This window comes from Gopherus evgoodei, chromosome 1 (assembly GCF_007399415.2).
Source record: "Gopherus evgoodei ecotype Sinaloan lineage chromosome 1, rGopEvg1_v1.p, whole genome shotgun sequence".
Taxonomy (NCBI): domain Eukaryota; kingdom Metazoa; phylum Chordata; order Testudines; family Testudinidae; genus Gopherus; species Gopherus evgoodei.
This window is the reverse complement of record NC_044322.1, coordinates 278696341-278722557: the sequence shown is the minus strand read 5'-3', so window position 1 is coordinate 278722557 and position 26217 is coordinate 278696341. Positions and strand designations below refer to the sequence as shown.

Below are 26217 nucleotides of genomic sequence, written 5' to 3'. Positions count from 1 at the left end.
CGTCAGTAGTGGATGGTTGAAGCACTTCCCTCTTCCTTCCAGCATTCTGCAACACAAAGTTTGTTACTCCATCCTTTGTTACTCGGTATAACTGTTTGCATTTCTAGAGACGCTCCAGCATCTGCTCTAGCATTATTAGAAATTTGTGTGGGGAAATAGTACAGCTTGTTCTCAACTAACCTTAGTATTTTATAAATTCTTTCACTCTCAGCAACCAACAAATTGATGATATGATCACTGGATTTAAAAGTTGCAGGCGAAAACTACTTTTTCAGAAAGAGGGATTCCCCATCATTAATTACTTTTCCAGTTTGATTTGAGGAAATGCAAATCTAATGATATTCAGCTTAACAAATTAATACTGCAATAGGGTAGCCAAGCATAACAAGGTATTTCCTTTAAATTAACTACTCCTACACAGCTCCCACATTGAATCAACAGGAACAAGGAAATGCTCCAAAATATTTTTCTTTCAAGTACTAAAATGTTTAATTCTTTGAAAGTCAAGTCAAACAAAAAGTAACATGAGAATAAACATTTGTTATGAGTAATACCTTTAATTTATACACAATTATTGCATAGACAATTAGATGCAAATTGGATGGAAATAGACTATCCTGAAGTTATCCTCTAAACATCCTACGGCGTCTTTAAAATTTATATGAAATCTCTAAATTACAGCACAGATCTTTATTTAAATGTCTGCCATTAACACAATATTTTTGGTGAATATGAGAACTTTTTAAAAAATTAATCTAGCAGTCAGCAGGGGTACAATACAGAGAGAAAGAGAGAAAAGACACATTATAAGGTAGAATCAGTATTCCCAATTTGTCAGATAAGTAGGGGTGATGGGCTATTACAACCATCAATGAGAGATGCACCATTAGAGTAGCCAGATCTTCACTGAGCATTCTAACACATTTGCTTTTTGTTGCAAGAAATCCACGGTATTTTCCCATTATGCGTAAATCTGATCATTTCTATTTAGAACTATATCCTAGGCATTCTGCAATTTCTTGACCAAAGAACTTGCTACCAACCAGCCCTTGCCACAGAGCTCTATTCCAGAATCCAAGCTTCCATTAAAAATATGTTTCTAGGCCTTATAGTTACAAAGAATATATAGAAAATGTGAACTAAGTGTAAATGGATGTGGTTTTGTCTTACTGAGTATGCAGGCAGTCTGATAATTCTGAGATATGAACTGTTTCATTCACCTCAATAAGATGTTAAATCTGAAACGTAAAGATGACTATATATGTTAACATTGTCAAAATATTTCACTGCTCATCATTTTAACAGAAACATCCAACTAATACGAATACCCCACAAGCCCAAACTGTCTTCCATGACTCCCCAAATAACAAAACCTTCATTTTCACACTGATAATTCCTATGATGCGGTTATGTGTTTTCAATTTTTTTTTTCATAGCAGAAAATAAAAATGTGGGAAACAATATTAGAAGATTGAATAGAAATAATTTGTATTTGTATATTTTTAATATTGTATGTTTAATTTGATAAGGACAGGACTTTCGAAGGAGCCTAAGAGAGTTAAGCACCCAAATACCATTGAAATTTGATGGGGGATGGGTGCCTATCCCAGTCTTGAACATTTTTAAGTTTAAATAAAGCTACTGCAGAATTTTCTCTCTATCTGCAGTAGAGTCTAGCAATCTTACCACAGAATTTAGGTCCCACTTGCTGCTGAGTACTGGGTGCTGTGACTATAGTTAAGTATTCTGTGTTAAAGCTGAGCAATCTCCTTTTTAATTCAAATAGGTGGCGAGCATGAGTACCGTATCAGTTTCCCAGACAAAGGAAAACACATTAAAATACCAGTAACTAGCTCTCTAATGATTTTGTAGCTTTAAGCCTGAGATCAATGATGCAATTAAGAATGTGCTTAACTTTAAGTATATGTGTTTCTAAATGGAAATAAATAGGGCTATTCGTGTTCTGAAATATTTTACTAAATCTGGGCCTTACATAGTTCCATAGTGAGAAAGTATTGCTGGTCAGAAAAATTGGGGAAAAATTACCAAGATTTTCATGAAATTCCCCTCTTTCTCATTCAAATTTTGTTCTACTGAAAATTTTCCAACCAGCTCCAACAGAAAGGCATTGCACAGCAACCATCTAAAATCATCCAGAGTAAATTTAATTAGAACGACAATATAACTAGTGCATAAATATTCCTTTATAGTAAGGAATCCACAAATTCTTTAGTGGGTTGTTTTGGTGATATCAAGGAAAACATGGATCCGTTTCAAAAAGAAAATGTCCCCTTTTTTGTCACACTAAAACTAATACTATCTTTCATTTTCATTATTACTACTCATTATTTTAAAGACTATAAGCGCTTCAAGGCATGAATGAGTATTCCTCTGTGTTTGGAAAGTTCCTACAACATTTTCAAGCTCTATGGCAATATAAATAATACAATTGTCAAGCGATTAAAAAAATTAATCATGATTAATCACACTGTTAAACAATAATAGAATAACATTTATTTAAATATTTGTGGATGTTTTCTACATTTTCAAATATATTGATTTCAATTATAACAGAATACAAAGTGTACAATGTTCACTTAATATTTTTATTACAAATATTTGCACTGTAAAAAACAAGAAATAGTATTTGTCAATTCACCTGATGCAAGTACTGTCATAAATCTCTTTATCATGAAAGTTGAATTTACAAACATAGAATTATGTACAAAAAAATGCATTGAAAAACAAGACGATGTAAATCTCTAGAGCGTACAAGTCCACTCAGTCCTATTTCAGCCAATCATTCAAACAAGTTTGTTTACCTTTGTAGAAGATAATGCTGCCTTCTTCCTATTTACAATGTCACCTGACAGTGAGAACAGGCATTTGCATGGCACTGTTGTAGCCAGCATCGCAAGATATTTATGTGCCAGATGCACTAAAGATTCATATGTCCCTTGATGCTTCAAACACCATTCCGGAGGACATGCATCCATGCTGATGACAAGTTCTTCTTTATAACAATTCAAAGCAGTGCAGACTGATGCATGTTCATTTTCATCATCTGAGTCAGATCCCACCAGCAGAAGGTTGGTTTTCTTTTTTGGTGGTTCAGGTTCTGTAGTTTCTGCATCATAGTGTTGCTCTTTTAAGACTTTTGAAAGCATGCTCCTCACCTCATCCCTCTCAGATTTTGGAAAGTACTTCAGATTCTTAAACCTTGGTTCGAGTGCTGTAGCTATCTTTAGAAATCTCACATTGATATCTTCTTTGCATTTTGTCAAATCTGCTGTGAAAAAGAGTTCTTAAAATGAAAAACATGCTGGGTCATCACCCAAGACTGCTATAACATGAAATATATGACAGAGTGTGGGTAAATCAGAGTAGGAGACATACAATTCTCCCCCAAGGAGTTCAGTCACTAAGTAATTATCGCATTATTTTTTTAATGAGCATCATCAGCATGGAAGCCTGTCCTCTGGAATGATGGCTGAAGCATGGAGGAGCATACAAATGTTTAGCATATCTGGCACATAAATACTTTGCAATGCCAGCTACAAAAGTGCCATGTGAATGCCTGTTCTCACTTTCAGGTGACATTGTAAATAAGAGGTGGGCAGCATTATCTCCTGTTAATGTAAACTAACTCGTTCGTCTTAGCGATTGGCTGAACAAGAAGTAGGACTGAGTGGACTGGTAGATTCTAAAGTTTTACATTGTTTTATTTTTGAGTTCACTTATGTAACAAAAAAAAATCTACATTTGTAAGTTGCACTTTCACCATAAAGAGATTGCACTAGAGTACTTGTATGAGGTGAATTGAAAAATACATTTTCTTTTGTTTATCATTTTTACAGTGCAAATATTTGTAATAAAAATAACATAAAGTGAGCACTATATACTTTGTATTCTGTGTTGCAACTGAAATCAATATATTTAAAAATGTAGAAAAATCAAAAAATATGTAATATATTTCAATTGGTATTCTATTGTTTAACAGTGAGATTAAAACTGCAATTAATAACGATAAATTTTATCACTATTAATTTTTTTGAGTTAATAGCATTAGTCAACTCCGATTAATAGACAGCCCTAATAAATAATAAATCACCATCATAGCTTGAAAAAGAAATTTTAAGTATAACATTCATCTGTGGAAGCACCTTGATTTCCCTGCTGAATCAGCTTTATAAATAGGGCTGAGAGCCTGGAATTCAAAAGACTTTTCCCCATTAGAATCAGTGGATCAAATTTTGAATCAATAATTAGACCAAACATACCTTAACATAAAACCAAACAACAAAGTAGGCTCCCATAATTTTCTTTGACATCTCAAATCTGGAAGATTCTTGACTTCAGTATAGTTTTCTGTAACTTCTGATTTATGAGCTAATGTAATATTTCATTTAACAGCAGCGGAAGAAACTAATTTAACAGAATCATTTTCTGATCTTAGAAAGTCCTTGCAATTTCTAGTACATAAAAAAAGCTTCTAGAAAATTTTGACACCCCTCCTCCAAAAAATCAGCACAATGCTTAAGCATATTCTTTACTTTAAGCCATCAATTTTTAGTGTCAGAATAGCTGTCTTCTGTCAGTTTTTGGCCTTCTAAGGGATTTTATTCTTATTGCTGTTTGGAGCCAGGGTCCCTCAACTCCTGATAATTCTTGAAAAAACAAACACAAACTACCCAACAGTTTTCAATATTTCCCCATCAATGGTTCTCAAATATATTTGCCCCACCAGCAAAAAAAGGAACATTGCCAAACCAAAAAGACACCCAAAAGAGTTAAAATGTCCAAAAAATCCAATGCTGATTAACTGGGAGCTGCTCAGTATCTGCAACCATTACACTTGCAGCTCCAATAGGAACAGAAACTAATTACCAATACCTTCAGTAACCTCAGTGCTACTCCTGTCTGGGTGCCAGCACCCTCAGCTATCTCGCAGTTCCAGCTACCCAGAATGCTAGTCTCTTGGCCAGTGGCTCTTCACTCACTTCAGTATCCAGTCAGCAGCAATAGCTAGAAGATATCTCTACCTTAAATCATAATTGTAAACTAATAATTAGCCAAAGCTGGGCAGCTGAACTAGCAAACCGTTAAGGAAGTTTCAGTGCTCCAATTGACTGTTTTGATGGCTTAACAGCCCCAACTCTGAGCTGCTGGCATTCAAGCATAAATGTTAAGTAAAAAGTGGAAGTGGTATGCATACAAAATTATTTGCTATCCATGACTCTAACCTTCAATATTAACATTTAATGTAGATTTTTTACATTACTTGTCAGGCAAAAAACTGTACAGAAAGCAAATGACATTCTATGAAAACATTTCATTCTGTTTAACACAAAATTGCAAATTATACAGTACCATAATAAAACATATTTATTACAATATTGAATATCCTCATAGTTGAGTGCCTTACCATATTTCAGTTGCAAACATGACAATTTGTGATTCAGAATTGATGTGGAGATGAAATATGGCTACCTTCATAGATTTATACTTATACAACTTAATTTTAAAAGTCTGTGCAACAACCAGTACTTAATATAACTACCGACACATGGAAATGGCCATTTAAAGTATACTTTGGCATCTTCCCAATACATCTACCACTAAAGTTATACTATACCATGCCACGTCAGTATGTGGATTCAGATTTAATATCTGCTGAACACTGACTGTTACTCATAAACACCCAGTAATTCACAAAAATGAGAAAGAATTAGAGATTCATCACATTCTAATTTCACTGTATATGCTTGACCTACTTGAAATAATTCACAGTCCTGGTTCTTATTTGTTCACTTGACTTTTCTATACCTAAAATAAGACAGTTGTAGTTTAATTCAACTTGTTTAAGTTATATGTATATTCTCATACTAAATTGCCTTCATGAGATTGACCTCATCTCCCATATATTTTTGGCTACTTTTAACTATTGATATTGCATTAGCTTAGTGATCATATTGTGAACCAAATCCAGTGGTCAAGATTTGACCTTTATATTTCAGTCAAGATTGTGATTGGCCTCTGTGTAGGTGAGAGGGCATAATGAGCCTTCCAGACCCTGTGTAGGAGTGCAAAGGTGTGGGGGGGAGGGTCACATTGGCTGTTCTTGCACTTTTCTAAGGTCAGCACAGCTGAAATCACTAGCATTCTCAAAAGTGATGGGAAGGAAACAGATCCAAAGCCCAGACCCTGCACAACAGCCAGTATGGGAAGAGAGGAGAGGAAGCTATCTGTATCCCAACCAAGGGTAGTGCAGTACCCATGCTGGCTCTCTACTCTGAAGGCACAGGGCTCTCGGAGCTCCTACTGAGGTAGCGTACATCCACATTACTCCCTACTACAAATGTTCTTGTGTTGGGGCAATTTAGACTAGACCTCTGCATGGGACTTTTTTCTTTAATCCTGCTCCCATTCCACCCCACAATGCCCACTACCACTTCCACCTGCTCCCACACTGATTGTTGAATTTTTATCCTGCGCCGGCTATTATGGCAACAGGTCCTGCGGGATCTGCAGAATCCCAGTCCCACCGCAGGGCCCTAACTTGGACCTTAAATGTTCTTGTGATTTTTTACACAAGATGACTGAAGTGAGTGTATTTATAATTCAGTGACAATGGTTACTGTGTTTTACAAAATCTTGCAGAATATTTTCTGCATTCAATTTGTGTCTTAAATGTCCCACAGATTTTTTTTAAATTGCTACAGTAGAATACATATATTACAGTACATCAGAAAGCATATACAACTGGATTTTTATATTTTAAATCAAGGAGTCAGTGATTAGTTTTATTCTTTTTTCAAAAAGCACAACCAATGTAGTGTAGCATTAAAATAAGCCACAACTTTTTTTCTTCAATATGCTGATTTTACATCACTGTTCAGCAAGGTATAATCATCACCTGCTGATTCTTTCTGCACAGAATACATATTGCACTTTTCAGTAGCTGCTTAAATGTGTGGGTGGTATGTTCTTGAAATTACCTTCAGTTTAATTTGAACACTAGAAGAAACACCATTAAGGCAAGAGTTCAATGAAAAATCATCTTAATTTTTTTTATGGATATTGTAGTTTCCCAGATGAAATTCATTTAAATAAAATTATAATCTAATTTTATAAAATGACAAAGATAACACAATTAGTTTAGCAACAATTTTCATAAGACTAATGGTGAACCTGCCAAGTTGAAGGCAGATTAAGTGCATGCTAGAAAGAATTGTTCAACTGGCTTGCAGCAAATGAGAACACCATTAGGTAGAAGAGTTTCTTGTACTAGTCCCACCACTCTCTGGCACCTGTCTCCATTCCCTACCATGATAAGTAGGTCAGGCTACTTACATGAACTGGCAGATACAACACTAGTGAAATAGGTATAATTATCTTAATAAGCTATAACTAGCAATTTAACAGGGAAAGAAGACAGTGAAGAATTATACTCCTATAAATGTCTTCCTGTCTTATTTGATCTCTCTGTGAATTAGACAGCCCAGCAGCCATTTATTCATTTTTTCTTGTGAGCTGGACAAACTATCATAATACATGACACCAAATTGAAAAAAGAGTACTATCTAAAGACTATACTGTACCTTGAACTTCTTAGGGCCAGATTTTCTTGTCTGGTTTATAATGGCATAGCCCCAAATTCCATGGAGCTATGCTAATTTACATCAGTGGAAGAACTGACTCTCTCACATCTTTCACATAAACTATATCCCCAAATGCTTAAATACAATATAGCTGACGACGTTATCAATTGAAGGAAAAAGGAGTAAAGATTTTGGACAAAATCTGATTCTGGAACAAACTCAGTTAAGCTAATAGGGTTGCATCTCATTAGGTGAAGACTAGAAAGCGTGGGACATTATGGAGATCAATTTAAAATGCAATTACTGTCAGAAGAGTGATTTTGCAAAAACATTTACTACAGTGGTTATCTATATTGCAGAAATGCCTAGAAGGGCACCATTGTGTTACAGGCTGAGCACAGATAATGAAAGGATAGTGTGAGCTCTTTGGGAATGGGACCAGCGAAGAGAAAACAGATGGAGTGAGTACAAGGAAACAGTGTAATAAGCAGTGGTCACAGCACACTAGCTCCTTAGCCATTGTAATTGTTTTGCAGGCATCATGGCAGAGGTGAATTTTTAAGGAGAGATTTGAGGATTTTTACAGGAATCCCTTTGATCCATAAGGGTGGCATAGAAGAAAGTCCAAAGTTGCTGGAAAATTCACAAATGGATGATCAAGGATGGTATTATTGGCAGAGCAGAGACAGGAGGTCAATAGCTTAATAGCATACAAGGGGCACTTCGAGGGGAGGGCGTAGGCCATGAAAAGCCTTAAAAGTGAAGACAAGCAGTTTGTGCTTAATGAAGTGGAAAAGAGGAGGCCAGGGGATGGTGCAAGAGAGATAGTAATGTGGTCAAAGTAATGAGTCAGGAAGATTATTTTTGCATCAGTAGTCGGAACAAATGTAAGAAAGTAAGATAGAATTTGTCAACACCAGAAAGGAAGAAACTGCAGTTAGTTAAGACAACAGATAATGAGGACCTGAATGACTAATTTTAACTGGTGGACGGAGAGGAAAAGCTGAATCTTTGAGCTGTTCTGTAGGTAGAATCTGCAAAATTTTGGATGTGACTTGGATGTGTGGAACTAGAGAAAGGAAAGGGCAGAGTCAATGGCATCCAGGTTATAGGCTTGGGTGACTGATGGTGGTGTCCCCAAGGACTAAGAAAGGGGAAAGTGTTTGTTTTGGCCATGTTGAGCTAAAGTTGATGACTGGACGTCCATAGTTTAGTTTGGATTGAAGGAAATGTGTGTCTTTGGTGTCATGTGTGTTAAGTTTATGTTGTGTTTGTTTACTAACACTGCAGACTCAATAATAGCTTTGAACGGGTGAACTGGATTCTCTTCTCTCCCCCACATCATCAGATTGTAGAATTTTTATTACTAACGATGCAGCAACAGGCTAACAATCTGAGAAACTCAGTCATAATATTCAATACTGGATAGGGGTCCCTGGCACTCTTAGGCATGAACCACTTTTTTTCCCTGTTTCGATGCAGGGACTGTGACCTCTCACTCATACCTCAATGAAAAATAAACATTCTGGCAACTGATCAGATTGATGGTAAATACAGAATCAAAATCCTTTTATTCGGTTGCATTTGCATGATGCAGCAGTGCGAAAAAAGTGTCACTGCAATTCTAGGTAGGCATTCAAAGTTGGGAAACACATCAAAATTAACAAAATTACTGCAAATAATGATTTCCGCTTTCAGGCTTTTGGTATTTGCAAGAAGCTCTTTCAAATTTATGATGAAGCCATGAGTTAGGAGAATGTCTAGTGTCCCTAAATTGCAAACTCCTCTCTGGAGCAATGGACGCAATAAGCATGGGATCCAGAAAGTGAGTTGCTTGGTCCCATACTGTATCAAGATTTGAAAATACTCAAAGAACTGAGGAGAGGCAAAAAGGGAGTATCTGGTATTGAAAGTGAGTACCTCCAGAAGTGAATCTCAGGAAGTTGCAATTGACATTCTCTCATGGGGATGCATAAGTAGTAAGTCTCAGCCAGAGCTATTATGATTAGGAAATACCCTGGGAATGTTGTAGGAAGTGTCTTTGTTCAGAACTTTGTTTTCCTTATATAGGTAGTGATGGCTTTTTAGCTACAGTACCACTTGGACTCCTCCTGTTCTTTTGTCAGATCAAGAATATAAAGTACACCCACAGATGTTTTCTGCAGCTGGTATTACTTGTATGGCTCACTAAACAAGAGGAGAGATTTCCTGATTAGTTAATATATATTTAGCCAGGTAGTGTAATTTTTCGATCTCTGATTTCTGTGATCATCAGCATTAAGAAATGTTAGTCTTAGTAGTTTCTGTATTAATCAACCTGAAGTGTGTTTCTATTAAATACACTAGAAGATAGTGTCAGTAGATTGATGACACAATTGCTAGGGTACAATCCATTCAAGCACTTTAGCCAAAAATAGTAATAAATTGTGTTCTTTATTTCTGTTTTCATTGAGGACCATGAAAGCCCATTCAGCTGTTATGCTACCCCATGCACCTCAGCAGACTAAGAAGGAGATGGCTAGGAGACTCTGACAAAACAAATCTTAAAAAAAATATTTTAAATGCAATTGAAAATAATAAGGGGAAAAATGTAATGTAGAAGAATATGCTAAAGTAAACAAGAAGAATGAAGACCAACCAATAAATCACCCTTATACTGATACACCCTAGAGTCCAGCAACATACATCAATTGATTTGATGGATATGTGACAAATGAGTCACCTTCTAACCTAGTTTCCTTAGTCATTTTCCATGTAAACTGAAATGTTTTTAGAATGGAAAAATTAAACACAATCATTATCAATATCATACTTTTCATAGTGCCAGCATTAACCCTAGCGGTATGGAAAGAGATGTATTTTGATGTGGGATAGGAGAGGGTGGGAATTTGCTTCATTTGGAGAGAGGAAATCCCATTTCCTTTTTCTGCAGCAATCTAAATGAAAACACAGACTTGATAAAGTAGGACAGGAGACATAAGCCTATTAATTAATGCCTCAAACTCTGAAGTCTAAATATTCCCAATGCCATAAATTTGTCAGCAATACTCTCCTTCATCACAGCCTGTAACTTTACAGAAATGCATGGAGAAGTATTGTGCATGACTTCTGTTATTTCCTAATAATGAAGTAAGGGTCCATTTTGTCATATTGTTTCCTCTAAATCCAAGAATGAGGCATCTGGAGCAAATTTCAGTTCCATGGCAAAATATATGAAAGTGTAGCACATCTTAACTTTGCGCCAAAATGTTCAGGTATTAGTGCTCCTAAGGAATGAAACAGTTATATAAGCAGACAGCTTTGTTATTAATCTTCATGATAAAAGCTATGTAAAGGTCTCTTATAATAGCACTTCATCTATGGGCATGTCTATACAGTGATATTTAGTGCCCAGCAAGCCTGGGTGTGAATCTGCAGCGCATTAGCCTGTCACTCACTAAGTGACCGTGTGGCCCCTGCTGCCACATGCTAGTAGTTTTGTAGTGCACTTGATCTGCTGATTTTTCAAACTACAGAACTTTTACTGCACAGCGGTGGGGGCCACGCTGCCACTTAATGCATGTCAGGTTAGAGCACTGTAGATTTATACCCCAGCTTGCTGCTTACCAAATCACCATATAGATGCGTCTTAGAAAAATATAAAACTGACATTTACATATGTATAGTCAGTAATAAAAATATTTAGGTAAACTTTCCAGCTGCATCTCTTTATGGTGAACTCAGAAGTAGCTTATGACTGATATATACACTTCTATTTAAATTCAGCTTTTTAACAGCAGCTACTATAGATGTTGTGTTCTAGAGAAGCATTAAGTTCATGCTGCTACATTTAAATGAATAGGACCTTAATACTTGCATATCACATCAGATGTGGGGAATAAGTGTTAAGATTTTTAAGCTAAATGTACAGCATTTAATTCAGTACAGTTAATCAACATATTGCAATAATGCTGATCTACCAAGATTCTAAACAAACAGTTTGTGCAACACTGAACAGTCAAACCCAGCTCCTCAAGCAATTAGCATAATATGTTGTCTGGCTTATACCAGACCAGGGTATAAGTACATCAGATATAAACTACTCATAATCAAGAAAAAGAAATGAAGTCTATATGTAAGCTCTTTAGACCTGTGCTGCTTGGTTCAAAAGAAAAAGTGCAGTAAATAGTCTAGTCTCCTGTGAGACTAGACTATTTTGGTCTAATTTCGGTTGTATTAGTGTTGGTGGCCTTTGATATACAGGTCACACTAGACGATCTGTGGTTCTTTTCAGCCTTAATCTCTATGAATCTAATGACTAAATTGTTAAAATGCATGTGTTAGAGACCCTATAGAAAAGGACTAAGGGCTAGCTTATAACTTGGACTACACCCGAGTAGAAGAATAAGGCAGAAGAAGAACCTCTCTCTTACATCAAAGCATGGGCTTCCTGGAGCCTGAGTCCAGATGCATAACACCTATTTATTTCCCTGCACATCAAGACAGTCAGAGCCTTAGCCATGCCCTCTCCCACTCCATGTGCCAGCCACTATGGGAGGTTTCGACATTTGCTACTGGTATTGGCCAGGAGCAAATTAATATTCTCTGGAGCAGAACATTGTGCCTAAGGGTATGGCTACACTTGAAACTTCAAAGCGCTGAAGTGTGAGTGTGGTCGCAGCGCCAGCGCTGGGAGAGAGCTCTCCCAGCGCTGCATGTAAACCACATCCTCTATGGGTGTAGCTCCCAGAGCTGCGGCACTGATTACATTGAGGCTTTACAGCGCTGTATCTTGCAGCGGTCAGGGGGGTGTTTTTTCACACTCCTGAGCGTGAAAGTTGCAGCGCTGTAAAGCGCCAGTGTAGCCATGGCCTCAGGAGCATGTCTCTTAGGCACAGTGTCTTCTGGCACTACTCCTACCGTGGTGCATTTTACTTGCCATTCCTCACTCAGACCGTGCCTAAAGTCCACAATCTAGCCCTACATCAATAAAGATATACTAGATGTTGACAGTGAAATTAGTTCAATTAAAAAAAAACAATGAAAATACAAAAGGCTACCCACAAGCCCCTAAAACTGTAAAGAATATGTATGATAGGTGGGGCTGGTAAAGTTAAAGTTGCCTGACACTTTCTATTACAGGATCCTATTTTCAGTTGCATGTAACTATGTCAAATATTAACCATTTGGGCTGAACTTTTTCATACTGAGTGTCTGCCTCAGGCTGATTGGTGTGTGTGGGGGGGACTTTAAGCCACAATATTCGTCTATTTCTGAGAGTGAAGTTAGGGAAGAATAGGTTGTTTTCAATAGAAGCTCTAGCACACCATCATCCTTTGAAGCAAGGGGTGGATCTTTTGTCAAGGATGTGCCTTTTGACATCCCTGTGAAAATATGTCCAGCTATTACCAAATGACAAGCCTTTGAAAAATCTTAGTTTTCACATGTTCAGTTGAGACTTTAAAATATAGCAGCTAAAAAATCTCTGAAGATCATCTTCCCTGAGCGTGCCCCATTCCCTCATAGTTCCTACAGCCTACCATACTGAGCATGCACCATCCCCATTGGACAACAGAATATGGTCCATCCCAAGGGTATGAGATAAAGGCAGACTTTCCCTTGCTGCTCCAAGTTCTCCAGGCTGGGGTGGGACCAAGCAACTATTCACGCATTGCTCTCAATTACTCCCCTCCCCTGCTGGTACCCAGAACATGTGGACAAGGAAGCCACCTCACAAGTGCAGAGGGGACAAAAGCCAGACTGGGGACGGGGAAGAGTGGTGGAAGGAGTAGACTGGGACAAGGAGCTTGGGGTTGGAGGCCAAGGTGGAGGGAGAAAGAGAAACTGACTGGGATTTGGGAAGAACTAGGACTAGTGGGACAAGGAGACAGAGCTGGAACGGGGAGCCTGAGACTGACTGGGCAATGAAATGGGGATTGGAACCAGAGGAAGGGAAGGCTGAGACTGTTTGGGCAATGAGACTGGGAGTCAGTGAGGGGTTGGGTGGGACTGGGAACCAGCTGTGCAGTGGCACAGATCTTACAAGGAGCAGAGATGGAGGAGGGGGAGAACTGGAACGAGCTGGGCAAGAAAACAGAATGGGAGATTTGGACTCAGACAGCAAGCATTGATGGGGAGACTAGTACTCTCTGGGCAAAGAAATTGGGACTGGGACAAGAAGGTTGAGGAATGGAGATTGGGACTGTGTAGGCAAGAATGTGACTGGGACAATGACCAGGGGTGAGGAAGAGACAGGACTGGTTCAAGGACAGTTTGGAGGCCTTGGGGGGAAAAGGGGTCAAATTTTGGGGCAGGGGAAGAACAGGCAAAAGGATCTGTAATCACTGGAGCACTTTCAGTTCTATAGCTTGGAATGGAACACAAGATGGTTGAGTGTAAGCATTCTTCTGCTGTCAATAAATAGCTGTGAAACTGAGTGGCAAAAGGTATGTCTCATCCTCCTCCAGTGCTGGTCAACACAGCAATAGTAGGTTGTCATCCTCTATCAATTACTCTGCTAACTTAAGTGTCAGAAGATCAAAGGTTACAAACCAGCTGATGACCTCTGTAAGTGTCAAAATAACGCCACATGGTGGAATTTCTGTTTTTTTTAACTTTGTTTTATCAAAAACCTAGGCAATTACATGCAATAAAACCAAACCAAACCAAAGAAGAGTTACTAAGCTTTTGTAACTGTTGTTCTTTGAGATGTGTTGCACATGTCCATTCCACTCTTGGTGTGCATGCACCCCATGCACAGTTTTCCCTTAGTGATACCCGTTGGAACTGCTCAATCACCCTTTACTCACTAGCCAACCCCAAGCCTCCTCAGTTCCTTCTTTCTGGAAATTCCAATGCCGAGGGATAGGAGGGCAGGTCGTGGAATAGACATGGGCAACACGTCTCAAAGAATAACTGTTATGAAAGGTTAGTAACCATTTTTTCTTCAAGTGATTACACTCCGAAGCAGTTAAAAAGGCGGTGGGATCCAAGTTCAGGTATACACAGACTGCAGTACAGTTTGACCAAATTTGGCATCATCTCTTGAGTTAAGTGTGCACCAGTGGCCAGCTTGCTGCTTTGCAAGTGTGCAGGGCAGGAATGCCATTGAGAATGCTTGCAATGTTGTGGAGTGGGCAGTCAGGTTGTCTGGAGGATAGAGGCCTGCCAGATCATAACATGTGCAGATACAAGAAAATATCCAAGATGAAATTATCTGTGCAGTGATTGGATTCATTCATTGATTTATTCTGTCTTCTATGGCCACAAACAGTTGGGTGGACTGCTGAAATGATTTGGTCCTGTTATGCAGAATGCCAGCACTCATCTAACATCCAAAGTGTGTGCAGCTGGTGCTTGTTCCTGTTTATGTGTGCCCTAGGAGCCTCATACAGTTTCAAGCTGTTGTGATTGGATGAATCTTAAGGTCTTCCTCGAGAGTTCAAATAGATTGGAATCTCGAGTCTGGAAGAATGCTCTGGCATAGGTAGAGTACAACACAGCACCTATAAACTTTATCCTCTGTATTGGGCAAAGAATAGATTTGTATGCATTATTCAGTACTTCTAATACCTTGAATTGTTCAGTAGTTCTAATGACTGAATTAGATGAACAATAGATATAACTTGAGGTTTGGACCAGCCCTTGACTACCATTATATAGTGGTTACAATAACTTTAAGCATATAAGAGAAGACTGGTGAGTCTCTCTCCATCTCCAATCCCCACCCCATCAATCCCTACATGTTGAGCCCCTACTCCCCTTACCATCCTATTAAGGCACTGTAGAAGTTATTAACATCTACTGGGGAATTATAGATCAGTCAGCCTAATTTATATGCCTGTAAAGACACCGCAATAAATTATCAAACAATCAATTTGAAAACATGTAGAGGTTAAGAGGGTTATAAAGAATAGCCAGCATACATTTGCCAAGAACAAATCATGACAAACCAACCTAATTTTCCTCTTTGCCAGGATTACTGGCCTAGTGGATGGGGGAAAAGTAGTAGAAGTGATACATCTTGATTTTTTTAAAGGTTTAGACATAGTTCCACCTGAGAAAAGCAAACTAGGGAAATGTAGTCTAGATTAAATTACTATAAAATGGGTGCAAAATTAATGGAAAGATCATAACCAAACAGTAATTATCAAAGTTTCACTGTTAATCTGGGAGGGTGAGTCTAGTGGAGTTTCTGCAAGTGTCAGTCTTGTACCTGGTACTTTTCAATATTTTCGTTATTGACTTGGATAATGGAGTGAAGTGAAGAGTATGTTTGTAAAACTTTCAGATGACTCCAATCTGGGAAGAGTTGCAAGCACTTTGAAGGACAGGATTACAATTCAATACAACCTTGAAAAATTGGAGAATTTGTCTGAAATCAACAAGATAGTATTAAATAAAGACAAGTGCAAAATACTTCACTTAGGAAGGAAAAGATCAAATGCACAACTATAGAATGGGGAATGAGTGGCTAAGTGGTAGTACTGTTGAAGGGAGAACAAGACACTGCAGCGAAGGTGATTTACATTAGACATTAGGAAAAACTTTCTAACTATAAGGGTAGTTAAGTTCTGGAATAAGCTTCCAAGGGATGGTGTAGAAACCTCATCACTGGAAGTTTTTAAGAACACATTGGACAAACACCTGTCAGAGATGGTCTAGTTTTACTTGGCGCTGCCTCTGCCCAAAGCACTGGACTTGATGACCTCTTGAAGTTTCTTCCAGGCCTACATTTTTATAATTATATGTAATAAGTTCCATCTTGCTATCTCCTGCCCTATACTACTACTTACACTACCTTGGTTATGTTGCCCAAGCTGTACACTGAGCTGGACTCCTCACTCCCACTGCCCCCCCCACCAGCTGGGACGCCAGCCTCTGCTTCAGCCAGGATTCCCCATCCATGTCTCAGGTCCACATAGTCTACTCCTCTTCCTCCAAACTGGGTTTACCCCTGCCACCTCACACAGGGCTAAAATGTGACTTAACTATTTTCTGAATCTCAGATGTTTAAATCTGCATTACTTTCAATCCCTCTCATCCTAGTTTACATGGAAGGGCTCAGAGAGGGGTTCAAACTCTTGTAGAAGGATAGGGCTCCCTCAGATCCCAGGAAACACACAAAAGGGGAGAATTCAGGGCTGACAGCCCCCTCCCAACCTCCTCTGTTGCTCCTCACATTCTCCAACCTCTCTTATCCTTTGCCCTCCCATTCACCCAATCCCTACCACCTTGCCTTTACCTGAGGTCCCCAACCCTCTTCCCATTTATCCCCTTCCCCATAATATCCCTATCCCTTGCTGCAGACCCACATCCCCCTCCCGTATTCCCACCTACTCTTCCACTTCAATCACCCCTCCTCTCCCAGTGAGCATTCACATGTGTAATTTATTTTTTCAAAAATAGTTTCAGTAACTTCTGAATATTCTTCTTTACTCAATTTACATTTCTCCAACCTCCCCCCCTCAAAAATACCCCCCTCCCAACAAGACCAAACACCTTGGAAGAGACAGATATTTCCCAAGTGTTTATGGTACATTCTTGGATTTCTGCCCTGGGTGGGTTTCAAATGTCAAAAGTTGCTAGAATCCGTGAAGTTAATGAAATGTTATTTTTTCCTGAGAGTTGTATCTTGTGAATCTTGCTCAAATGACCCTACATTTGGATAATCCTACACTCCCCTCACATGAGACACAACAAATTTCAAAACAATCCATGTAAGCACATAGAATACGTAAAACACTTGTCCTTTGAACAGGAAGGGCTTCTCAACTTTAGCTAGAGCAGAACTGGCACTCAGCTATGATATTGTATCCAAATTAGAGGCAGAAGGAAGGGGAGGGTCTCTACACATCCATCATCAGTATAGCAGGTCCAAAGAGGTGTGAAGCGGCCCACTCATCTCAATGAGATGTTCTCAGTTAAGAGTACCCAGTGGAGATTAATACAGCCCAAAACAATAGTTCTGAGAAACCTTCATGTCATTCCATTCATATCAGTGGCTCTTCCTATCTCCCCATCCCTTTGCTAGGGATGGTTTCTGATGCGTGTAAAGCATGCCTGTTCTAATCTCCCTATCCAAAGAGAGAGAGTTTCCCCAGAAACTGGCTCACATGTGTGGGTGAGAGGATGGGAGATGGGCTCAGATACAATTAGAGGGACAAGGGACCTCAGATCCCAGCTCAGATGAGGGGATATGGGAAGGGTCAGACCTGCACCAGACAGGCAAACCACCTCCAGAACTTGGCTCACAGTAGGTAGGATAGGGAAGTGGGGGTGTCAGACTCTCATAGAGGGGCAGAGGCCACCAGATCCTTGCACACACATGAAGATAGGGAGAGGGACTTAGACCCCCAGTTCTTGGCAGAGAAAGGGAAAATGTGGGCTGACAAGTGCTCTGCCCCTATTCTCCCCAATCCGCCTGCCACTCACCCCCCAAGTACCCTTCCCAGTGTGTGTGTGTGTGTTTGTGTTACCACCCCATCACTCATTTGTCCCAATCCCCATAAACCCTCTCTCCCCTTGCTGCAGCCCACAGCCCCTCACCCACTCCTTCACTCCCTAAATACCCCTCCAAGCATTCATGTCTAATTTTGTAAAAGCTTTGATTACATTCCCCACACACTATTATTTTAAATCACGTACTAACAAATTTTATCAATAAGCCCCCCCAAACTTTTCCAGATTTTTGTGCAAAGTAGGACTTGAACTGACACTGGCAGGGTCAAATCCAAAGGACTACTGCTTATCTCCTTGAGCTATCCAGATGGTGTGAAATTTTGAATGCTAACAACTCTGTTAGCAACTTTGTCCACACATGCTTGGTGTAATCCATTTTGTTGCATGAGCCTTAAAACTGCTTGGAGTGTAACTCACTGGAGGAGCAAACTCTTTTTTCAAATAATGTTTTAATTTGATTTCCATCAAAGGGCTGGTGGGTACCATGCACTCTGTTAGGGTAATCCTCAAGTGCTGGAGACCTGGGTATGATGATTTGATTTAGGGTGATCAGATGTCCCAATTTTATAGGGACAGTCCTGATTTGGGTTTTTTTCCCCCTTATATAGGCTCCTATTGCCTCCCACTCCCGTCCCGATTTTTCACATTTGCTGTCTGGTCACCCTAATTTGATTCCTATCTATGAGAAAAAAAAAGCATTGCTAGAATAAATTAACTTTAAGAAACATTTTTCCAGGGGGCTGTATCTCAGGTCCCCTTGGCCAAATGGCCCCAAATTTGGATCACTGACTCTATGCTGAACCCCGGTAAAGTACACCAAATTTCAAGGCAATCAAAGTAACTGTACAGATTTTAGAGCACTTAGAATGGTCAAGCTTTAAATGGAAAGCTGGTCTTAACTTGAAATAAAGCAGAACAAAGACTTTCATGATGTATAAGCACAAGAGAGAGATTGTATACACAACTACTCTATAGTTGAAGAGGTTGGGAAGGAAGAATTCCAACCCACAGCCTCTCTATATATGATCAGCTCCTGCTCAGTTATTCAGGTTGGACGTTGGATTCTACATTTAGGCCCAAGTCATTATCATTACTGGCCTTGTAAGTTCTTTAATAACAGGCAGAAATACTATGCATTATCGGACTAGAAAATATCTAACAATAAAATAACTGTCAACAAACCAAGATGTTACAATGAAGTAAATTTAAGGGACAAATGCTTCCCCTAAGATTCATGCATGCTATTTCCACTGACATCAATGGTTCAGTGTGCGCACATCAGGAAATAATTCAATCCTAAAGCAATAGAAATCAATTAAAAATCAGTTACACTAACAGTGACCTTATTTCCAGGAAGGGGACTGGTCCTCTGGAGTTCAGCAGAAACTCATCCAGAAGCAGAAGCTTAAAGGTTGGCATTTCTTTGCACAGTATTTTGGTTTTCAAAGTCTATATCGATATAAAGGGCTCTTAAAACTGATTTCTGTACTCCTCCCCGACGAGGGGAGTAGCACTGAAATCAGTATTGCCATATTGGATTAGGGTTAGTGTGGCCGCAATTCGATGGTATTGGCCTCTGGGCGATATCCCACAGTGCACCATTGTGACACGGGCTACCTTGTCAGTTCTCTCCCTCTTTTTATAATTAATTAATAAAGAATACATGATTTTTAAATGAGAATGACTTTATTTCCTTAGAAAGCAAGCTGTGTTTGAAGGGCGGGGGGGTTGGCTTACAGGGAATGAGTCAATCAAGGGGTGGTGGGTTTCATCAAGGAGAAGCAAACACAACAGTCACACTATACCCTGGCCAGTGATGAAACTGGTTTTCAAAGCTTCTCTAATGCGCACCGCTTCCTGGTGTGCTCTTCTAATAGCCCTAGTGTCTGGCTGCATGTAATCAGCGGCCAGGTGTTTTGCCTCAGCCTCCCACCCCGCCATAAAGGTCTCCTCCTTACTCTCACAGAGATTGTGGAGCACACAGCAAGCAGCAATAACAATGGGGGCATTGGTTTGGCTGAGGTCTGAGTGAGTCAGTAATGTGCGCCAGCGCGCCTTTAAACGGCCAAATGCACATTCTACCATTCTGCACTTGCTCAGCCTGTAGTTGAAAAGCTCCTGACTACTGTCCAGGCTGCCTGTGTATGGCTTCATGAGCCATGGCATCAAGGGGTAGGCTGGGTCTCCCAGGATAACTATAGGCATTTCAACATCCCCAACTGTTATTTTCTGGTCTGGGAAGTAATTCCCTTGCTGCAGCCTTTTAAACAGAGTAGTGTTCCTGAAGATGCAAGCTTCATGAACCCTTCCCGGCCATCCCACGTGGATGTTAGTGAAACGTCCCTTGTGATCCACCAGTGCTTGCAGCACCATTGAAAAGTACCCCTTGCCATTTATGTACTGGGTGCCCTGGTGCCAAGATAGGGATATGGGTTCCATCTATCACCCCACCACAGTTAGGGAATCCCATTGCAGCAAAGCCATCCACTATGACCTGCACATTTCCCAGAGTCACAATCTTTCGTAGCAGCAGCTTAGTGATTGCTTTGGCTACTTGCATCACAGCAGCCCCCACAGTAGATTTGCCCACTCCAAATTCATTCCCGACTGACCGGTAGCTGTCTGGTGTTGCAAGCTTCTAGAAGGCTATTGCCACTCACTTCTCAACTGTGAGGGCTGCTCTCATCTTGGTATTCTGGCGTTTCAGGGCAGGAGAAAGCAAGTCACAAAGTTCCATGGAAGTGCCCTTACACATGCAAAAGTTTCGCAGCAACTGGGAATCGTCCCACACCTGCAACACTATGCGGTTCCACCAGTCTGTGCTTGTTTCCCGGCCCCAAAATCGGCGTTCCATGGCTAGAACCTGCCTTGTTACCAGCAGGAACTTCAACGCGCTGGGGCCCGCAGTTTGAGAGAATTCTGTGTCCATGTCCTCATCACTCTTGTCACCACTCTGCCGTAGCCGCCTCCTCCTCGCCTGGTTTTGCAGGTCCCGGTTCAGCATAGACTTCACGAGAATGCGCGAGGTCTTTAAAACATCCATGATTGCTGTCTTGAGCTCAGCAGGGTCCATGCTTGCCATGGTATGGCGTCTGCACAGTTCACCCAGGAAAAAAGGCGTGAATCGGTTGTCTGCCACTGCTTTCACGGAGAGAGGGGTGAGGCTGTACCCAGAAGCACCAGCAACAATGTTTTTTGCATATCAACCCAGAATTCCAATGGGCGGGGGAGACTGCGGGAACTATGGGATAGCTATGGGATAGCTACCCACAGTGCAACGCTCTGGAAATCGACACTAGCCTCAGTACATAGACGCACACCGCCGAATTACTGTGCTTAGTGTGGCCGCGTGCACTCGACATTATACAATCTGTTTTTAAAAACCAGTTTCTGTAAAATCGGAATAATCCCCTAGTGTAGACATACCCTGATTTGCAACTCTGTCAGGATTGGGGAAATACCTGAGCCTGGGGGTCATCTGACCCAGGCTCGATTCAGGGATAGGTTGCTGAGGACTGAGTCACTGCGGGCTCTATTGGAAGGGCATGTTAGTGCAGCTGGGTTGTTGCTGCATGCCTGAATGATGCTTCACTGCAGCTCTGTTGGAAGGGCAGCTGGGTGAGAAAACGTGTCTCTTCACAAAAAAGTTTAGAAGAAAAGAGTTTGTGTTGTACACTACAATATAAAGACAACAGTCCTGATTTTCAGAGGTGCTGAGAACCCATAACATCAGGTGAAGTCAATGGCAGCACCGCGGGTAGTACTTCTGAAAAATAGGCCATAGTCTCAAAGTTAACCCATTACCTGTGGGGACCAAGCCAGCAGACCAGTTGTCTCTCATTTGGAAATACTCCTGTTGATCAAATATAAATGTTAATCTGGGTATGAAAAGGGAATTTGGGGTTCTATATTTCCCTATATTTGGGAACAGTTCAGCCAATAGATATTGCCACAATTTGGACACACTTATGCCCATGGTCTTGATTCAAGATTCTCTGTTTCAGCTGGCTACTTTGTTCTCAATTGTACAAAACATATTAACAGGCATCGTTCATGGTTATTTGACTAGAATTTCCTCCCAGTGTCCTCTCCTTCACTCGCTGATCTAGTGGAGTGAGATTTCTACAGATAATGAAAAATAAAAGTTCTTTACTCATTTCTCACTTTTGAGTCAATTTTAAGAGAGAACTTTGTGTACAGTACCTTTCTCTTTAAGCCTGGCTCTTGGGACAGACAGAATTTTCATTAGTGCCATACTTCGTTTGAAGGCTAGATAATGCCAGTATTAGATTCAATCACTAAAATGTTAAGAGTTATTTTAGAAAGTACTCTAATTACAAATGCTCCATACTAGCAGCAGGAAGAGATGCTAACAGCGCCGCACCTGTATAAAGGCTGGTACTAACATACCAAAAAGCTTGCTTCAGGATAAACAAATGCCAACAAACCCTCTGGCACTAGATGTTTAGAGTGCTGTGGGAACTGAGAACTCTGAGCTGTAAGCTGAAGTCTTTCTCTGGCCAAACTTTAATTTGGGTTTTATTTTATTTAAGATTATCTCAGGCTCTAGGAGGGGGTAGGCAACCTATGGCACGGGTGGCACTCACACTGCCTAGATCCTGGCAACCAGTCTGGGGGGCTTTACATTTTAATTTAATTTTAAATGAAGCTTCTTAAACATTTTAAAAGCCTTATTTACTTTACATACAATAGTTTAGTTACATATTATAGACTTGTAGAAAGAGACCTTCTAAAACATTAAAACATTAAAATGTATTACTGGCACGTGAAACCTTAAATTAGAGTGAATAAATGAAGATTTGGCATACCATTTCTGAAAGGTTGCCAACCCCTGGGGTAAAGGAAGGTTTCTGTTATGCAGATACACTGCTGTGGATAAAGGTCTCCTCTCCTGCACTGGAGTGGGTAGGGAGCTGCTATGTCCTCACTGACTAAACATCTCTGCAGAGAAGTGCTTAGACAACTACATCGATGCTACTCCAAGATTGCCATGCTAGTGGCACAAGAGCTACTTTCTTTAAAGTTCAGTTATTATTGTCAGATATTTAAAAAACCTACACATAGTGCAATAGAAATTATTATTATTAATTTGTATTACTGTAGCACCCACTACACCTTGTTATGGACCACAACCCTGCTAGGTGCTGTGCTAAAACAGAACAAAAAGCTGGTCCTTGCCCCAGAAGCTTGCAACCTATGTATAAGATAAAAAACAACAGATTGGGGAGTATAAGAACACAATGAGATAATACTGGTCAGCATGACAGGTAATGGTCCCTGCACACCAACAGCCTATTGTCAAGTTTTTTTGGTAGCTATCGCAAGAAGAATTCGGAGGAAGGATTTGAAGGTTGTTAACTAGGTGGCTTTGCAGATGTTTACATGAGCACCACATACGCATGTGGAGCAGCATGAAAGAAAGCACAAACGTGCTTGTCTGAAATTTAGCAAGTGGGTAGTGAAGGCTGTCATCGTAGGCTGACTGGAGGCAAGCATCGACAGATTGATAACAAATGAGAGTGGATAGGTGGGGACAGAATATAAAGGACCTTGAAAATGAATAAAAGTAGCTTATGTTTGATGCGATAGAAAGGGGAGAACCAGTTGAGGGATTCAAAGCAAGGGGTGACATGGTCAAACTGAGCTAGGAAACTGATCTTTGCAGCAGAATTCTGCATGGATATGATATTAGCTATTGCACGCTCAGAACTACAGCCAGCCAACCTCTTTTTCTGAGCTAAAATTGAAATACAGTAAAGAAACCAAACAAGTCTCAAACTTGGAAATCAATCCTTTTCCATTAATACTGCTAGCTAATTGGGTCATCTCACTCAAGATTTACCTTTTTAATTAGAATTATTCTGTCAACTGCCTATCTAAAGTAGAAATCAACTTTTATATGCCATTCCCCTTTAACCTATAAATACAGCGTTTATAGAACAGTTAAGATTTATTCCCTGCTAGAACAGAAATGCAAAATGGACTAACTGATGGTGTTCAGTAATTGACAGACCATTCTTCCTATTTGGTTTCTCTGGAAAAAGTGTGCGCATTTTTGAAAGGATGAAGCCAAATACTTTATTTCTATATTTGTACATGTCTTCATAATGAGATCTGAATCTCTGACATGTCAAATGTGCTGACACGACTAGTAAGAACACTTCTTATTGCAGTGTTACAAGAGAAATATAGGAGTTGGACTGAACCCATCACAAGTTGAGGAACCAAATCAAGGTGTTAGTTTAAATCTAAAACACTTTAAATGATTTATGTCTTGGATGCCTTGAATACAGTTTCTTTCTCTCTTCATTCGCTATTGCAATAGTTTAAATCAACTTGGGTGCCTGAGTTAACAGCTCTAAATTCTCAGTGAGGAGTCCTCAATTCTGGAATTTGTTTTTCCAGAGCCCAGATTTGCAGACCAAGTCACCCTCCAAAGTTCATCTGTTTTCCCAGGCTCACTATAAGTGTGTGAATTATGATAGTCTTCATTAGGGCCATGTTAATTGTGGATATGCATACAAAGGATACATCAAAAATACAAATGTGGCAAATTGCCAGCACTACTAAGTAGGGTCTTGCGCTTTCTCTTCTGGGAGGTGAGGGCATTCAGGGCGCTGTTTCTTGCCCCTGAACTGGGATATTAACTGCCCCACTAGTGTCCTAAAGGAGGAGAGTGGAGAGGGAGGGACACGGGCCCACCCTCTACTCCGGGTCCCAGCCCAGGGGCCCTAGGGATAGTGGTAAACCACTTGAACTAGCGGTTCCTTCTCCTGGGCTACTTCCCTCACTTGCCCTTCAGCTTAAGGGGGCTTCCTGCCCTCCGTCTGCACAAGCCAGGTGTCCCTTTACCTAGGATCTTGGTCTTCTCAGCCCACCACAGCACTTCTCCAAACTTCCCAATGCTTCCCTCCAGACTGTTCTCTGCTCCAACACCATCCACTCTGCTCCAACACCATCCACTTGTCTGATTGTAGCAGGGGTTTTTTATCAGGTGACTGGCTTCGGGTGCTCTAATTGGCTTCAGGTGCTTTAATTAGTCTATAGCAAACTTTCTTTCCTCTATAGGGAATAAGGCTGTCTTCTAACCCTCTCCTGCTGCCCTCTGGCCATGCTGTATTACACAAAGTACAAACATTTAACTTGGAGCAATGTTTGAATCTCTCTCTAGAGTTACAGCCTTACCTTTCAGGAAGTGTCCACAGTCATTATGTGGTAAGCAACATTGCCATAACCAGACACCCATATCTGTAGCAATAAATGTATGCCCATCAATCTTGCCAGTGGCTCTTTACCTGTGGTAGCTGATTATACACTAGAGATGTGGTTTCTTGTGTGTCTGGCATGGGCTTTAGTTTGGCCAAATTTAGAATAGAGGTTTATCAAGGCAATCAGCCTCTCTTGTTGATAAACACTCTCCTTCTATGAATTTTGTGTACAGGCAGTGCTGATCCCTATTTAGAGCATGGAAGCATTTGGATAAGAATTACAGATGTTCCGGTAGAGAGGTACAGTATTAATACCAACATAGACATTTCTGCGGTGATACTGAGATACAGTATATTGTCATTTCAACCACAGATCTCATCCCTGTATCTTCTTGAATGTTATTATCCTTTGGCTTTTCGCCCTCTAGTCCGATAGGAAAAAAATAGAAGAAACAAAAGCAAAAAGAAACAAAAAAATTATAATTTCTATAATACTTATCTAGACATATTTTGGGACCTAATGGAGGAGCTGGGCAAAAATAAAGAGACAGAGTTAAGTGTACACAATTAAGAAGCCTTTTTATCCTCTTAGTGAGTGACAGATGATTTTTAGTAAAACAGAATTTGCTTAATATTTTACAATTTAAGTGTAAAAGAAGCAAACTAGTTCAGGAAATGACTGTCTTCCAGTTTAAGTAAATCCTGAAATGAACCGCCTCTATTAAAAAGGAAAAGGGACCAGCCCATATCTGGAAAACAATCTTGAACCAATTTCATTGCTATTATAATAGCCCTTACATTTGTCTTATATTAAAAATAGGCAAGGAAAATTATTATTATTATCACTTCAAAAGTTTTTTTTCCTCCTGCCGATGATAGCTCATCTCAATTGATTAGACTCTTCCTATTGGTATGCATACTTCCACCTTTTCATGTTCTCTGTATGT

The 26217-nt window shown here is 40.0% G+C and overlaps 1 protein-coding gene across 8 annotated transcripts in view; it reads right to left on the bottom strand.

The window, feature by feature from the left end:
- Positions 1 to 26217, bottom strand: part of ANKS1B (ankyrin repeat and sterile alpha motif domain containing 1B) — a 756551-nt gene that overhangs the window by 494922 nt on the left and 235412 nt on the right. The gene's annotated exons all lie outside the window — the stretch shown is intronic.